This window comes from Lissotriton helveticus, chromosome 12, assembly GCF_964261635.1.
Source record: "Lissotriton helveticus chromosome 12, aLisHel1.1, whole genome shotgun sequence".
NCBI lineage: Eukaryota > Metazoa > Chordata > Amphibia > Caudata > Salamandridae > Lissotriton > Lissotriton helveticus.
This window is the reverse complement of record NC_136073.1, coordinates 443,860,451-443,879,327: the sequence shown is the minus strand read 5'-3', so window position 1 is coordinate 443,879,327 and position 18,877 is coordinate 443,860,451. Positions and strand designations below refer to the sequence as shown.

The window sequence follows — 18,877 nt, the reverse complement described above, 5'->3', positions numbered from 1 at the left end:
GGATGTGGACGCAACTCCGAGCCTCGAACACTGATTTCCAGCACCAAGTTTGACAGTGTATATGAATGACCACATACGTATATATATATATTAGCTGCCCTTCATGTGCCAAAAACTGCAACTTAAACCTTACCTTTCACAGCCCTGTATTACTACAGCTACAACACTCCACTGATTGTACAACAAAGACTCATAACTGCAGAAATGCGTCATGTCCACCATCTTTTATGTATGCAGCTGTGATACCCCGTACCTTCCATGTTGGCCAAGATGTGGGACTTTACAGATATAATGACACATTTGCTTTTAAGACCCGGGTGACGTCAGCACTACAAAACGGACACCCGAATCACTTGATTTCTCATATAAATCACGACGGTTCCACGCCCATAGCTCCGGAATCAGTTCAGAGCCTCGTGCACCACTGGCATACGTCAGGCCAGCCCACTCCACTTACGCTTCCAGGAAAACATAACAGCGAAACATTGCCCAGATTTAATTGTAATGATTTCTTAGTTCCAGGTCTAGTTGTCAGAACGGCACACACGCACTCCCTCATGGCTGGTATACACACACCACACCCATCCAGCACCTGCGTCTCAACACACGTGACCCTACCAATAAAAAAGACGGGCGCACGTGCTCTACGCCATTTTAGAGTTGCTCCCATCCCAAGCACTGTGATGGCCTGTCCTAGTGATTCAAACGCCTCATGTAGACCCGAACCACCGAGTAGGGAGGCCCACCACTACGTGTGTGGCCTCTTTGATCACTGAGTTAGTGGTATCAGAAGCACTGAGCAGGTGAGGAACCTGTGATGATGATGGGAGCACGAGTATGTACATAAGCTTGATGTATATCTCAAAAATACATGCTTTGTTTTTTTTCGACGGCGAAATGCGCGGATCCTACGTGCATCCTGCGACATAAAAAAAAATGTATTTTCTTACATTTTTTGCCCTACGTGTCCTTATGGGACCCCCTGAACAGGCCTAGGGAGTCAGGGTGTGTCTACCCTGATCCTGTTCACGTTTTGCACACATATTTCACAGACTTCTTCACCCTCGCTTCTACCAAGACAAAAATGGCTGCAAACAGTTCCTGGTTTCGAATGTTTACAACCGCTTGACAGCCAATTAGAATTGAGCGCGTGATCGGGATGGTGCGCTTATGGTAAGATGCCAACCCTCACACAATCTGCGGAAATTGCATGGGGAAAAAACATTTGGGACCCCTCTTTTTTCTCGGCCCCGGCTTGACCAATCAGCCCAAACTTTCAGGGAAGGAGTGGAACTGAGCTGGCCAAAAGTTTGAAAAATTTCAAGAAGATTCATCATTCAACGCCAAGGTTATTGCCAATAGAATGTTGTGGATCTCCTATGGATAATAGGTCCTAACTATAATTAACTATAACTATCTACTGGCGACTGCCAGTAGATTTCATACATATATATATATATATATATATATATATATATATATATATATATATATATATATATATATATATATATATATATATATATATATATATATATATATATATATATAATCACTGAAAAAACCATATGTCATCAGTGATGTAGTTGCAGTGATGTCATGAGTGATGTCACTGACCACGTCATGAGTGATGTAATATGTGACATCATCAGCAGTGCATTGCGGGAGCGCGAGTTATAGTTAACTATAACGGGGGAATTTCAATTGTTTTGTATGAGTGAAATGTCCAGCTAACTATAACATGTGTGAAATCTATAGTTTTTCAGTGAATTTCTAAGGTTCTTTAAATGCTAATTTTTAACTATAACGTGTGTGAAACCTATGGTTTTTTCAGTGAATTTCTAAGGTTTTTTAAATGCTCATTTTTAACTATAACGCTAGTGAAACCTATGGTTTTTTCAGTGAATTTCTAAGGTTTTTTTTAAATGCTCATTTTTAACTATAATATGGCGGAAACCTATGGTTTTTTCAGTGAATTTCAAAGGTTTTGTACTGATTTACTACATTATTTCAAATTATTTATTTTTAGATATTTTATTTTTTAAGTTACATTACATATTTTTTATATGAATTGAAACATAAATGTTTTTAAAAATATTGAAATTGTAATATTTTTTTTATATATATATTTCTAATTTATATATTTTATATAGCAGGCAATGATATCCTATGGAAGGAAATTCAAGTTACTGTTACTACGATTAGAATTACTTTTCAGGATCAGTAGTGGGCTAAAAGATGCAGCAATGAGGTCTCTCCTCAAAACAGCTGGGTAAATCGGAATTCGTAGTTCGGCTGATTTTTGAGGAATTTTTTAAGTTCCAAAACTCCACACTTAGAAGAATTTCCAAGTAAAACATGTCAATGTTAGCCTATGGAAGCAAATTCTAGTTACTGTAAGTATGGTTACATTTACTTTTCAGGGTCCGTCCTGGGCTCAAAGATGCAGCACCTATGTCTCTCGTGATAACAGGTGAGTAAATCGGAATTCGTAGTTCGGTTGATTTTACAGGAATTTTTTAACTTCCAAAGCTCCACACTTCGAAAAATTTCCATGTGAAACCAGTCAATATTAGCCTGTGCACTGTTAACTCACTCTACCTTTTTCTCACTGTTGTGCCTCTGCTGTGACCGAGAGAACGCCCTGAGACCGTGCCTGCTTATGTTCTTTGTGAAAAATGTTCTTAACGGTAGCAGCATCATCCTTTTGGTGTGTAGGAACACACAGCCTATGTCCACATGTGCTGTATACTAGGTGGTGCGAAGGCGAGAGGTGAAAATGTAAGATTGCACATAATGACCAGCCCCTGCTCAAAGCAGGTAGTGCAAGATCAGAGAGGAGAACGACTCCCCATCGATGACAGCCCAAAACCAAGACTTGCAAAGGGTGGAGCAACTATCTAAAGAATCAGGATGGATAAGAGTTTAGTCTTACATCGTTGTGAAATATGGAGAAAGTCTTAAAAGTAGCGAAGTACAAGAAGGATGTTCCTCAGATGAGAGATTGGATGGACAACATTTTGAAAAAAGGGATATTCTATGAAACTGTGGATGATAGGGGAGGTTCTGGAAAGCTGTGGAGGATGTATGCAACATTAGGAGCTTTCATGCAGCGTGGAAGTAATATTCTGTGAATTGTACAGAGTGTAACAATTCTGTAGGTTGCTGAAGGATAGGAGCCAAGTTCTGTAGTGTCAAAGCACACAAGCGACTTCTGTATTGTTGTGAAAGATGTGAGAGGAATTATTTGGATTTGTGAGGAATAGAAGCGAGGTCTATGGAACTAGGAAGGATGCAAGAGGAGCTCAAGAAAGCTGCTAACGGTGTTCTGTGGAGTTGCGAGAGATGGGGGGAATTCTGTGCAACTGTTAAGGAAACTGAACACATGGAGGTGACTCAAGAGCTGTAAAAGGCAGCAGATGTGGGAAAAAAGAAGACATTCTGCAAATTAGTTAGGGGGAGTTATGCATAGTTGTAAAACATGGGAGGAAATTTCTCTATATTTTGAAGGTGTAGATTTGTGATGGATGGGAAGTATGCTCTACACTTTTGAAGGATGGGGAAGTGCTATGAAGTTGAGAAGGGGTAGAAAGAGTTTGTAAAGATGCGAGAGTAGTTCTGCAGATTTTGAAACATGCAACAGTTCTGTATAGTTGTGAAGGATGGGAGGTAGGAGATAGAGTGCGGCATGCAAACCCCTGGGGGCATCTTGGTGCCGAGTACAGGAGGTGGTACTCACTTACTTTATCGACTTCGGAAGGATGAAGGGCTGAGTGGTCACGCCGGAATTGAAACCTGTGACAAGGAGGTCAAAGGGACATTCCTGACCTGGTCAGAAGATAACCGAGAGAAGCAAGAGTGGCAAATACTTGACCCGAAGGAGGTCAGCAAGGGAAGCATTGAGATGCTGTTCAAAGTAGCACCGTATCTTCCTGGCCTGACAGGGTGGGTGAGCTGGTGAACTCAGCAGTGCTGCGGAGACCCCGAGGCTGAAGCGGAAATGTAACAGCGACAGCACTTGGTGTCCCAGGGGGTCTGATCGCTATTGAGAGGTGCCTATAGTCACCAATTCAAAGTAGTGTGTCACTGCAGTGAAGAGGTGAAACTCTCCATTTCAAATGAAAGAACTGGAAGCACCCAGTGTCTGACAACACCAGCCCATTTAAAGCAGGCAAAAAAGAGACGTCAGTGCAGACCGGCAATATCACTCAGTGACTCCAGGGCTCATTGTGGCCTGCAGATCACGAGACTGAATCCAGCAATATCACTCTGACTTCAGGGCTCACTGTAGCCTGCAGATCACGAGACTGAATCCACCAATGTCACTCGACTTCAGTGATCACTGTGGCGGGAGTGCAGATCACGAGACTGAATCCGGCGATAGCACTCAGTGACTTCAGGGCTCACTGTGGTCTGCAGATGTCGTGCCTGAATCTGGCAATGACCGTCTCAGACCTTCATCCTTCTGTTGTAAAAAGGCTGGGAATCATTACATCTGGTTACGGTATGTCGTGATACTGTCACAAAGCTCACTTTGAGGGGCACTCCTCTGACAGAGGCCCGTGTTTGCCAGAGCACCAGAGGAGAGTGTGTCCACATCAGAGGAGAGGTGTCCGCAGCAGGAGTCAGGACAGGTTTAGGACAGAGCTAGCGAGCTATGGGATGGGCTCACAGACGGAGACCCCTCATGGCACACTTCACACTCTGCACAGGGCCGTGCATACACACTGCGAGGCACCTACAGACACTTCACAACTAACAGACAACTAATCTGTCAACACTGGGCTACAGTTATAGCATTTACTGAGAAACTCAGAGCAGCGCCATTTTAAAAAGACAGAGGTCAGTCCCCCTAGAAAGTACAGCAAATGAGATTCTTCACTGGTGACGTTTGGCCAATGAGAGTTGGTCTAATTTTGATAGCGAGGCTTTGAATGCAAACAGTGCCGGATAGATTGACGTATCCTTCTTCGGGTTGAGAGATGATTGAAGTTTGAGCTAGAGAGATTGGAATCGGAAATGCGATGAGAGATATTTCGGCTCCGACTCCCAGTGCTGGTCATTGATTTAATTAAATTGTTGCCAGATGGATATCGAAAATTGGTGGTCTAGGAGTGACAGCAGAGAGGGACGGGGTCACAATAGTAGAGGCACAAGGAATGGAATATGGCAGTCAACTTACACATTTATATTGCAACTTTGTTTCTTCTGTGCCATTTCGACTACCAACTGCACACACTAGCGCCCGGATTCGCCATACGACTCCTCCACTACCACCGCTTTCCTGATCCACCAGGTTACGGATGAAATCGCCTGTCTTCTGGTCCCAAAGTTTAACGGTGCCATCATCTGAGCTTGTTACCACAAACTTCGAGCTGAACTGTAAGCAAGTGACATCACTCTGATGGTTCTGGGGGCCTGCAGTGTCTGTAAGCACTGTCCTGTCTTTATATCCCAGATCTTCACAGTGGAGTCGGCATTTCCTGAGACGAGGGTGTTGTCCCGCAGCTCCATCCCACTGGTCAGGGACTGATGACCCATAAGCGTGTGCAAACAATTTCCACTTTCCACATCCCAGACACAGATAGAGGTGTCCAAGGAGCCACTCACAATATGCTCCCCATAAAACTGCAAGGAGTAGACTCTGTTGGTGTGTCCTTTCAGAGTGTGAATGCATGTCTCCGTCTCCGGGTCACAGACCTTCACAGTGTAATCTTAAGCACCGCTGACCACCTTCTTGCCATCGTACTGCACGCAGTGAACAGCAGCCACATAAACCAAAAGTACATGCAGACACTGTCCAGTCTCAATGTCCCAGAGCCGCAGGGTGGCATCACGTGAGCTGCTAACAACCCTGCTTGTGTGGAGGTGCATACAGCGCACTGTGGATGTATGCCCGTACAGGGTGTGGATGCACTCGCCAGAGTCTGCATTCCAGACCTTCAGCGTCCTGTCTGTATATAATCACTATATTATCTCTCATCTGAGAGGACCAGACGCCGCCTGTGTGCCCCACCAATGTCTGAACACACTCTCCTGTGATAGCAGACCACACCTTTAGCCTGTTGTCATCAGACCCGCTAACTATCCGGTTCCCACAGAACTGAAGACAAATTATGACGTGATCATCATGTCCCTTTAGCACCTTAGGGGGCCTGATATCCCCACTTCGCCAGTTCATATCTATTTTGGGCTGCCTCATGAAACCAAATTTACATGGACTGTACATGAAAACAGGTGTCAGCATCCTCCGCCGTCTCAGGTTGAGGGGCTCATCAATTCCTTCATCTCTGCATTTTTCCCGCCATAGCAACTTGTCCTCAGCCAGGATCCTCCAGTAGCGGCAGGTCTGAGCGGCTTGCAGAAGTTCCCGGGGCTCTAAGAAGGATAGTACCTACAGGGCAAGCTCTTTGGGTAGTAAAGAGATGAAATCCAATGCGATAGCGAAACATATGGAGAAAGAACATGAAAGTCGGTGGGAATGTCTCAAATTCTGGGCCATAGAACAAGTGCCATTAAGTTTCATATTCATTAGAGAGCCTCCTGTTTTCATATCATCATCATTATAAACGTGTGCAAATATTATAATAAACACATGTGTGCTGCAAACAAAAAGTAAATACAATGTTTACAAATCATCGGCTTGCTGACTATCATGGCGTCTAATACATAAAGAAAACACATAAATAGTGTACAGTATATGATCACCTTGTTGTGTGGCATCATTTATTTATTTTATTTTATTTTCAAAGGTTTTATATAGCGCTACTGGACCCAAGAGTATCAGAGCGCTTTACAAGGATGTTGAACATAATGAGATAAAATTAACAACTAAGCGAAAAAGAGGTACAGTATGATAATGCATTCAACAGGGCTAGGAGGGCAAGAAACAGAGAGCTAAAATTAAGTGGAAAATGAATATTAAAAGTTAGGAGAGAGAGGGGGGTGAAGAGAGGGGTAGTGAGAGAATGAAGGGATTGAGAGGGGGTGGGAAGAGGAGTGGACAAGGGAAGAGAAAGGAGTGAACATGGTCAGAGTCAGTAACATTAGATACCCCAATACTTGTTGAGAAGAAGTACTTTGAGTTCCTTTTGGAAGAGATGGTAAGAGGGGTTGCAGCGAAGATCCTTAGGGAGAGAGTTCCAAATTGTAGGAGCGTTACCAGAGAACGCACGGGATTGGGTCTTTTGACATTTGAGTCTGGGTGGGATCAAGACAAGGGAGTTTATGCTCCTCAGGGACCTGGAGCAACCTGCTTTGTGTAGTTTTGTTGCAAGGTAAGAAGGAGTGTTTTGGTGAAGAGCTTTGTGAGTGATGCAGACAATCTTGTAGGTGGATCTTCCTTCTATTGGGAGCCAATTGACATTTTTTAGGACGGGGAGATGTGATCACATTTTTTACAGATGAGTCTCGCAGCTAGATTGAGGACAGATTTCATCGGAGCAAGATGGATTTTAGGGGTGCCAGCCAAAGTGGCGTTGCCATAGTCAATCCTGGAAAGGACAATCGATTGGACGACAAGTTTGAAATCGTATGCTGGAATAAATGGTTTAAGTTTCTTGAGGTGGAGAAGGGTGAAAAGCGCATTTTTGGATGCATTTTTAATGTGGGGGATGGGATTTAGATTCTGGTCGACACTGATGCCTAGGAATTTGACAGAATTAGAGGTGGAGAGTGTGCAGTTAAGAGCTTTGATGTCATTTTTCCAGAGTTGAATGGGAAGGGAGTTGTTTTTGGGGGAGAAAATGATGATTTCAGTTTTATTCGGGTTCAGTTTGAGATGGTTCCGATGGAACCAGGTTTGAATTCTGGTCAAGGTCTCATTGAGGTGGAGAATGTCTTTGTGGGATTTGATCTTGTAATATAATTGGGTGTCATCGGCATAGAGGTGGTAATTGATATTAGCTTGTTTTAAGGATGTGGTTCCATCAACAGATTGAATAGGGTTGGGGAGAGGATGGATCCATGAGGGACACCGAGTGAGACAGGTTGAGGTTTAGAGAGAAAGTGGCTGAGCTTGATTTGCTGTGATCTGTTTTGAAGGAATGAGGAGAACCATTTGAATACGTTGCCATCTAAGCCGAACTGGTCTTTGAGAGTGTTGAGAAGGGTGGGGAGATAGACAGTATCAAATGCAGCTGAGAGGTCGAGGAGGATTAGTAATGAGGATTCCCCTTTGTCGAGGGAGCGATGAATGTCGTCAGTGATATTTAGCATAGCAGTTTCTGTACTGCATCCCTTTCTAAAGCCGGATTGCAAAACATCAAGGAGGTTGAAGGAGGCCATATGTTTCTCTAATTGCAATAGGACACATTTTTCGAGGGCTTTAGAGAGGAATTGAAGGTTAGAGATAGGGCGAAGGTTGTTAAGGTTATTGGGGTCAGCAGTGGTGTTTTTGAGAATGGGTGAGATTTGACCAAGCTGAAGGGAGGTGGGGACACAGCCAGTGGAAAGAGAGGAGTTGATGATTTTGGTCCATATAGGTGCAATGATAAATTTAAGTTCTTGAACCAAAAGGGAGGGAAGAGGATCTTTGGAGTGGGAGGAAGGTTTTAGTTTGGTAATGATATTAGTGATCGTAGATTCAGATACTGGACTAAAAACACTCCATGAGGCATTGTTTTTAGCAGGGGGGCTTATTTTCGGAAAGGTATCTTGTTGGAGGAGAGCAGGGAGGGGATGAGAAGGATCGAGAGGTGTGGAAAAAGTGGACGGAGGTGAGTTAGGAGTGTTGAATTAGTGTGAAATGTTATCAAAAAAGTCTTGGGGTGAGCCGCGAACTCTTGTCAGTAGCTAAAACCCACGGCAAAAGATGCACGTACTGGTTGAGCTGCGCCCCTGTTCACATGAAAAGCAGTCAGATAGGCAAAATAGACCGGTTTACAAGCATGCAACCCAAGTGGGTACAGCCGATATGAGTAAATACCTAAACATACCAGTGCACTTCTCAGTAAACATATGATTGATACGCCCAAGTGGGCCATAATAAAAACTTATAAAAAATAGCCTACCATGTGACACTGTGTGGATATTTAGACATATAACAATAATCAAATACAGTACTGATCGAGATTTGACTAGCTAGCAGCTTATTTGACCCTAGTGGGTAAAAATAACCAGTGTACTAAATGCCTAATGCGGGATCATATACAAACTAATAACAATGTACAAATTACATATTGTTTCGGCCTCAGGGGCCAGCATTTTCATAACATTGTAAATCACGTTGGAACTGTGGCTCGATGACTTGCATCATATACTTAATTTGAGATGGTTCACAGCGATCGATGAGCTCATCCAATGCTTGCATCCTCTCGGGACCGGTCCACTTTTGAAAGGTTCGCAGCCAGTCCTGCAGCTCTGCTGGAGGGGCAATAGAAGGGATTCGTCAACGTTGATGCCCATGGTTGTTGGCATTTGGCAGGTCCCCAAACGTTGTGGCACTGTTTATGCAATGTGCTAATGACCTAAAACTGCTGTACTCTGAGCCTTTGCATAACTTCTTTCCAGGAGATAGGGCTCTCACATCAACACCATTCTCATACTTTCGTTTCATCTTGGGCGGAACATGATGAATGAGGTTCTCCTCCTCAGTACGCTCCAGATAATCAATCTAGCGCTCATCCATCATATAATAGAAGTAGACGTCACGGCCATCCTCTCCATCTTCGCTCTCTTCCTCCCCTTCATCCTCTCCTCGCACGCCACAGCGGTCAGACTCTTCCGACTCATCCTCCTCTTCCTCCCCCCAAATGGCCTGAATCTCTGACTCTTCTTCCTTCTCTCTGCTCGTGTCTCTGGAATGTTCCTGAGACACATTGCCATTCAAAGCACCTCCTGTAGAGGCTAGAGGGCGCGCTTGTGGAATGGCTGCCTAGGTACGCAGCTCCTGCTCCTTGGTGAATAATCCTCCATGTATCCTGCGCCACGGGGTGCTGTACCACCCCCAAAGTTTGTGACCTGCTTCAGGACATCGCTCTCTATACTCGGTCCAATTCTGAGAGCTCCGAGTGCTTCAGGACCGGAGATACAGGCTGCTGAACCTTGCCCGACTCTCGCACTGGAGCTGCGGTGAACGGGTGACCGGCCGCTGCTATTCACGCGACCCTGGGGACTGCCGCGAGGCCCTAGGCCACGTCACACCGCGGCTGCTGCGATCCTGCTGGGACGTCGTGCGGGGGCTACCACGCAGGTAGGCGGCTGCTGATATCTTTGTCGCGAGACCCCCCCCCTCCTCCTGCAACCGTTGGCTCTTGTCGCTAGCTCTGGGGGGGCTGCTCCTCGCTCGGCGGGAGGAACTGCAGATCCCCCGGGCTGTTTGTGCCGGCCCTCCCCCTCCTTGCTGATCTTGGCCTGGGCGGCGCAGGCTGTCGGGCCTGCTGACAGGGGGTCATGGCCGGCCTCGCGGCACCGGGTGCTGCCATCACGGTCCATATTTGCTAGCTACGGACCCCTGCATCAACTCAGGAGCTGGTAACACCATCGGTTGTGCTGTGGCTGCGTGGCTGCCTTGCGTAGGGGCTCTGAACTGCTCCCCCGTGCAGCGCTATCCTGTGAGGCGTGTTACCTCGTAGGTAACTGCCACTACCTGCCCTGCTGGCCTGGACCTTGTCGATTGCTGTGGACACTGGTACCCGGGCTACTCCCCAGCCGGCACTGAGCGGTGAGTGCCCACCACTACAATAACGTGGCTCTGACTGGACGACCCCTACACCTTCTTGGCGCTGGGAGGGTGCGTGGCACTATACCCTGGCGGCGCCCCTCTTGCACTCTCTTGGGCCGCACCACGATCGCGCTTTCCTGCCCGCTGCCGGCTGTGCCCTCTCCGGGTGGCCTGTGCCCATATCAGGCCGCCCTGCCACTCTGCTTCTTGGCCTGAAAGCCATCCCCGGCCACTGCCATGGGGCAGACTGAGAATCGTCAACCCAAGCTGAGCTTCGACAGCGTGCGTAAAGGCGCCAAATCGACGCAGATGCACCCGGAGTCTAGCGTGCCTTCTTCGCAACCTACCCCGCCTCCAACTACTGCTGTGGACCTTACCAGCCTGTTTCAGGAGATGCGGCAGGGCTTCGCCACTGTCGTCAAGAAGGTGGATGGGGTCACGGCCCGGCTGGACGCCTTGGTGCACAAGGTTGACCGCCATGAGGAGCGCATTACAACCGCGGAGCAGCGAATATCCGATAACACTGATGTCGCCACGTCCCATACGGCGCAACTGGCCAGGATGGACAATTTACTCCGGATTATAGCGGCAAAGAATGAGGACTTGGAAGCGCGCAGCCGCCGGAACAACATACGCATAACGAATGTGCCGGAGTCCACAGACACAGGTAGGATGGAACTGTACGTTGAAAAATTGCTGAGAGGCTCGATCGGAGAGGAGGCCTTTTCGCCTCAATTTATCGTGGAGAGGGCCCACCCCTCCCTAGCGCCTGTGCCTCGGCCTGGCTTGCCGCCCAGGCCCATAATTGCTCAGCTCTTGAACTATCGCGATCGCGACACTGCCCTCAGGGCGGCCCGGACCCAAAGATCGCTGCAGTATAACGGGGTTACTTTTTCCATCTACCCAGACTTCACGCCGATGGTTCAGGATGAACGACGCAAGTTTCTGCCAGTGAAGAAGAAGTTGCGGGAGGCCCAAATAGACTATGCTCTCTTGTATCCTGCGAAGCTTCGAGTTACCCATCAGGGTACGCAACGTTTTTTTACCAACCCGCAAAAAGCAGAGGACTTCCTAAAGACGATACGAAGGGCGCGCAGGGATGATAATGCTGCTGCAGATGAACGGGCGGATGCTGATCTGCCTCCAGCGCCAAAAGTTGGCTAACTGCCCCTGTGCACTTTGAGTGGACTATTATCCGTGCCGGCTAGCTCTCACACAGCTGCTCGGACCTTGGAAGCTGGGATGATTCGTGAGCGATGGACCTGCATGGACTCTACACCCCAGTGGTAATGTACACCAAGGACCACTTTCTCGGCCCTAGTCTCCACCGAGGGCGGTACAGTTCTGGAGCTAAGGACCGGGTAGTGGCAGTGCGCGCTCTATGCTATACCCCTACTGGGTGTTCCCCATTGTCTTGTTACGTTTTTTGCTGTTGGTGCTACTACAGTTGGGGGGGAGCGGGAGGAGGGAGGACTACGAGGGGGGTTACTATGGCCACTGGCATGATTGGGATGCTGGGGTGGGAGGGGGGGGGATGGGTTTCAAGAGGCTTACATTGCTTAGACTGTGTATATATGTGCTGACCTGGTGTATATCCTGGCGCTGGTGGGGCGGGGGTGGATCTGTTATGCGGCCCTCTCGGGCACTGCCGCGTTTACTGTTGCTGTGTCCATGGCTGTCTTGACTACGAATGCGCGACTGACATGCTTATCTTGGAATGTCCGGGGGTTAAACAATGCTAAGAAATGCCGAAATGTTATTGCCTACCTAGATAGACATCATGTGCAGGTTGCCATGTTGCAGGAGACACATCTGCCCGCGCAGGGCAGTGCCACCTTTGCGAAGAAGTGGGCCGGCTCTCGTACTTTTTCCTCGTATTCGACTTATGCAAGAGGTGTGGCGGTGCTTATTGCCCGCGGAGTGCATTTTCAACGATTGGGAGAGGTGGTGGACAGGGAGGGCCGCTATGCTTTATTGTGGGGTAGGATAGGCCACGACGTCTACTTATTTGTGTCCATGTATGCACCAAATGTTGATTCACCTGCCTTTTTTACCACTCTATGGGGCAAGATTGTGGCTGTCGAGGCGCGACACATAGTCTGGGGTGGAGATTTTAACTTAGCACTGACACCCTCCCTAGATAGAGCGGATGGAGTTGGCTCCTATAAGCCCAGGGCCAGAGAGGCATTAGAAGGAGTTGTAGAGGAGGGCGGTCTTTTAGATGCCTGGAGACGCCTACATCCCCATGGCCGGGAGGGTACACACTTCACCTCTCATACCGGGACATGGGCACGCTTAGACTATTTTTTGGTCAACAGGGGAATTGCTGTAGAGCTGATAAGGGTGGACCATCTGCCGAGAACCTATTCTGATCACAGCCCTGTGTTTCTGCAGTTCCGCACTCCTGGGTGGGATAATCCGCGACCGCAGTGGAGGCTGCGCCCCGATGTACTTCTCGACAACCTGTTTCGCACTGAGCTAGGTGAGGAGATAGCAGATTTTTTTCCTAGGAATAAGGGATCGGTTGAGTCCGTTGAACACGTATGGGAGGCTTTCACGGTCACTATCAGTGGTTTCTGCATATCTAAGAGCCACGGAGTACTACGGGATATCCTACATTCCATTACCACACTGGAAGGGGAACTGCGGGCTCTAGAACTCCGCATGACATTAGATACTGACCCAAACCTGCACGCTACCTTTTGGGAGACACTGTCAAAATATGAGGAGGAGACTGCCAGAGAGGCGAAATATCGGGGTAAACACTGGATAGCTCGGAAATATTGTGAAGGGGATAGGCCCGGAAAAGTGCTTGCTGCGCTCACACAACCATCACGGGTGCACAACACCATACTAGAGCTTACTGATGCATCCGGTACCACTATCAGAGATTCGGATACGATACTATCAACCTTCACCACGCACTACTCCTCACTGTACACTTCCACGGCAGAGGCAGATGCGCCATATGCTGCGTACCTCAATGACGTGGCGCTATGTTGGCTCAGCGATGGGGACAGGGAATTTCTTGCAGCACCTTTTGAGCTTGACGAGGTTTGCGAGGCCATCATGTCCCTTAAGAATGGCAAGGCTCCGGGACTCGATGGCATACCTGCCGAGTTTTACAAGGCCTACATCGACATTATGGCGCCCGTGCTCCGCGAGGTGTTCACAGAGTCCCTTGCTGATGGGATACTCCCCTGCTCTATGCGCGAGGTAGTGATCACCTCCCTCTTAAAGCCGGATAAAGACCCCACCTCCTGTGATTCTTACCGTCCGCTTTCCCTCCAAAACTGCGATGTCAAAATACTCGCTAAGGTTCTGGTCACTCGACTGTCGCTGTTAATGACCAGGCTCGTATTGCCTGATCAGTCTGGCTTCGTAGCGGGCAGATCCACGTCCCATAACCTTCGCACCCTCTTCTCCTTGCTCCGCACGGTTCACCCTGACACCCCTGCGGCGGCTGTATTCCTCGATGCCACCAAGGCATTCGACTCGATCGAGTGGCCTTACCTCTTCTCGGTCCTGGCTGGCATGGGTTTCCCTAAATTGTTCTTATCTTGGGTCCGCCTCCTATACACAGACCCCACGGCGAGGGTGCTAATTAATGGACGCCTGTCGCATCCTATCACACTCACGAGAGGCACCCGTCACGGATGCCCACTCTCTCCCCTGTTATTTGCCATCGCGGTCGAGCCACTCGCCTGTCGCTTACGACAGTTACATCGAGCGGGAGCAGTGCAGTACCTGCAGCGACAAATTGATGTCTCCCTTTACGCGGACGACATCACGCTGTACGTCAAGTATCCTGAGACACATCTCAATCCCCTACTTCGGGAATTTATTCTGTTCGGCGGGGTGTCGGGTGTTCACATCAACTGGGCCAAGTCGCAGTTTTTTCCCCTTACAGATGCGGTGCATGACTTCCCTCTCGATTACCCCTTGGAGTGGTGTCGCAAAGATCTTCGCTATTTGGGAATCCGTATTTCTCGCGATAAAGACGAGACGCTACGGTCCAATTATGGAGTGGCCATAACTAAATTAACTGCCTCCGTTGACAGATGGATCACGCTACCACTTTCCCTGGCTGGGAGGGCCTCACTCATAAAAATGGTGATATTACCCCGCTTTCTGTATCTTTTCCTTAATATCCCCTACTTCCCTGGTGCCTTTTTCTTTAAGACACTCCGGACGGAACTGCGCAGGCTTTTCTGTGGAGGCAAGTCCCCCCGGTTGAAATGGTCGACGCTGACCCTTCCCTATGACAGGGGAGGCTTCGATGTCCCCGATTTTGAGACATACTACCAGTGCGCGCAGGCGCACTTTGCCTACCACTGGATGGCTCCTACTCCTTTCATGCCGCACATAGCGGTGGAGGACTGGATCGTGCATCCACTCCCACTTAACGGCCTACTACACTGTCTTGAGGCGTCCATCACCACACCAAATACCTCAGTCTCCTGCACATTAGATGCATGGCGTCGCATCGCTAAACGGTTGCTGTGCCCACTGCCCTACTCCCCCAGGTTGCCGCTCGCGTATCACCCACAACTTTCCCTGTTATCGGAACCGGGGTTCCGTCATCTCTGTGGTAAACTGCTTGTCACCTGCTGGGGTGATTTGTTCCATGAGAGTCATTTCAAATCAGCAGACCTATTCTTTAAAACGCATGAGCGTACCCCCCTCGAGCTCTTTTACTACATTCGGTTGCGTGCGGGAATGCGTGACATCCTACCCGACTACCCTGATGAGCCCGAGATACTACCACCGCTACACTTCCTCCTGGGAGCACAAGACGGGACCCACTTGGTTTCTGGGCTCTACCGTCAGGTCCGCAATGCTGCTCCAGAATCGGCATCCACTGCTCGGCTGCGCTGGTCTGCTGAACTTGCCACTGATATCTCGGATGACCAGTGGACACATTGCTGTGCACTCACTTCCCGCATCTCTGCCAGTAGCAGATTGAAAATCATCCATTACAAATTCCTTCAGAGGATATATTACACGCCAGTACGGAAACATAGATTCGGGTTGGCAGATAATGACCGCTGTGAGCGTTGTCGTGCCGACCATGCTGATTTTCTTCATCTGGCGTGGGGCTGTCCCCAGGTTGCTCACTACTGGCGACAGGTGATGGAGGCACTTGCGGAGATGGTGGGGGAGGCGATCCCTGCGGACCCTCTGATGGCCCTCCTCTGGTACACGATGCACCTGCCCAGGGATTGCAGGAAATTCATCTACACTGCCTTGCTCTTGGCCAAGCGGCGCATCGCGTGCCGGAGGGGCAGAGGACGGGCGCCCAAATTCAAGGACTGGCTTACAGATTTGATATACTGTCAAGATCAGCATACTACTTTTGCTGAACTGCTACCTCCCTCGTGTCGTCCCAGGGATATCTGGGATCCGCTGGTGCACTACCTGCTCAAGCGCTCGGATGACGATGCGCAGTCGGACAGTCAACTTGTCATACCTCAGCACCCCGGACTCTCTCCTAGACCTTGACCTGTAGCTCCTGCTGCGATATCTGGGTTTCCTCGTTTGTGCGTCCCTTTGCCCCTACATGATCCTTGCTACTCTAGGCCGCTATACCTTGACTGACCTGTCCCTCCCTCCTCTCTGAGCATGTATACCCTGTTCAACACCCATAGCGCGCTTTCGCATCTCCGGCGGGCGACATTTCGGGGCATTCTACACCTACCTGAGACGGGCCTCTGCTAGTTCTTATTGTACTGGGGTGGGAGTTCTGGGCACGAGATTTCCCTCACACCTCTGCCTGCCTGAATCGCCACGCTGCACCGATATCACTTATTCCTACTACACAGTCATGTACTGCCTCTTTGTTGCTACCTAGTTGGGGTGTTTCGGTTACTGTTCAACAAAAACGGAGAGAATCTTCTCTCGATAAAAGACTCTGTTCAACTGCTGCTCATCCTTGTTTGTCCTACGGCACTGGCTGCGGAACAAGTTTCACATGTGTCTATGGTGTGCCGCCGGGCCTCCGGGATGCCGGCTTCATGGCTGTGTACTGTTCATTATCTCCGGCTGCCGGCCTCCGGGTTGTAGGCGAACCAAGCTGTGTACTATACTCTGTTTACTCCAATAAAGCAGATTTGAACCCAAAAAAAAAAAAGCACCTCCTGTAGAACCCGATGGCCTTGGCTGTGTGTTGTTGTGCGAGCAGCTACCCCGGCCAGTATCACCACTGCGCTGCCTCTTCCGGCACGTCAGGCGATCACTGTAAATTTCCAGAATGCGGGTGGTAATCCCCTTCACTTGCAGGAGATCTTCTAAGGAGTTGAAACCCTTCAGCTCCTCTCTCTTCCGCACGATGCCGCGGGCTCTGCTCCTGCCGATACCCCTCAGCGCCCCCTCCAGCTCCTTGACGCACGCTCGGTTGATGTCCACCGTGCTCCTCCGCTGCGGGTTCGGAGCCTCCATGCTCTCTCTACCCGGGGATCTACTCCGACCGCAGCCAGGAAACTCCGCGGACCTACAGGCCTCCGTGTACATTTATTATTATTTTGTTTTAATTGAGCCTAAGTATGCCGAGTTGGAATCCCCATGTAAAGAATCAGGGTACGCGTACCTAAGCGAACCCCGCGATTTTGCGTGTTTTCCACCTTTGTTTCCCTGCTTTCTTGTGCCTCAGTCTACCGAGGCACAAGATGGCTGCCAATACATTCTGGTTTAGAGTGTTGACAGACAGTTGACAACCAATTAGCATTCAGCTTGTGCTCGGGAAGGTACAGAGTACAGTAAGCTTACAGTAACCTTACCGTAACACCTCCAAAATATATCTATGATTTTACTTATGATTTTCTCACGAACTATTGAACAGATTTTCACCATTCAACAAAAAGCGCGATCTGCGTACAGAACTCTACCTTTTTGCCAAGTTTGGTGTAATTCCGTTCAGCCGTTCGGGCTGTAGCCCTGGCTAAAGGTCCTATGGGAAATTACATTGGGAAAACACGTTTTGGGACCCCCCTTTTTTCTCGGCCCCTGCTTCACAAATCACCCCCAACTTTCAGGGAAGAAGCGTAGCGGAGCAGGCCATTTTCTTGAAGAAATTCGCAAAGATTCGTCCACCGGCGCCAAAGTTATTCCAAATAGAATGTTGCGGATTTCCTATGGAAACTAGGTTTTAACTATAACTACCTACTGGCGAGCGCCAGTAGGATATATATATATATATATATATATATATATATATATATATATATATATATATATATATATATATATATATATATATATATATATTCACTGAAAAAACCATAGGTTATAGACCATATATAGTTAGGAATTTGCATTTACAAAACCTTGAAAATTCACTGAAAAAACCATAGGTTAGAGACCATATATAGTTAGCTGGACATTTTATTGACATAAAACCAATGAAATTCCATATATAGTTAGTTGCACTAACTATATATCGCGCACCCGCAATCCACTGCTGATGATGTCACATATTACATCATTCATGACATGGTCAGTGACATCACTGATGACATCACTGATGACATCTCAAATGACATCACTGATGACATCACTGATGACATCTCAAATGACATCACTGATGACATCATCTAGTGTCTGTGTGTTTTTGTAAAGTTTAAATATGTTTTACATATTGAAGAATGAGTGGATGTATGGAAGACTGAGTGTGTGTGTGGCTGGCTGGGAGGTGTGTGACTCTGTGCATATCAATGTGTACTTTTATCAGTGATTGTATAAGAGAGTAAGTATGTGTTAGTATATGTGTGAAAAGTATGGTGTTCTGTGTTTAACTGTATAGATGAGGAATTCGAAGTGTGATTGATTCTTCACAGGACTGACTAGGTGTATGAGTGCATATGATAGTGTTGTAATAATGAGTAACTGTATGTATGAGTAATTGTATGGGTGAATGAGTGAATGTGTGTGTAGACGTAGGAATCAGTGAGTGCATATGTAGTAACTGGTATTGGTGTGTCATGATGTCATCAGTGATGTCATTTGAGATGTCATCAGTGATGTCATTTGAGATGTCATCAGTGATGTCATCAGTGATGTCACTGAAGTATGGTGTTCTGTGTTTAACTGTATAGATGAGGAAATGGAAGTGTGATTGATTCTTTACAGGACTGACTAGGTGTGTGAGTAACTCCATGGATGAGTGGCAGTGTGTGAGTGTCTGCAAAGGTGTATGAGTGCATATGATAGTGTTGTAAT

At 48.0% G+C, this 18,877-nt stretch overlaps 1 pseudogene; it reads right to left on the bottom strand.

The window, feature by feature from the left end:
• Window positions 1-5,173: 5,173 nt before the first annotated feature.
• On the bottom strand, window positions 5,174-17,173 carry LOC144798041 (uncharacterized; annotated as a pseudogene).
• Between the last annotated feature and the right edge of the window lie 1,704 nt (window positions 17,174-18,877).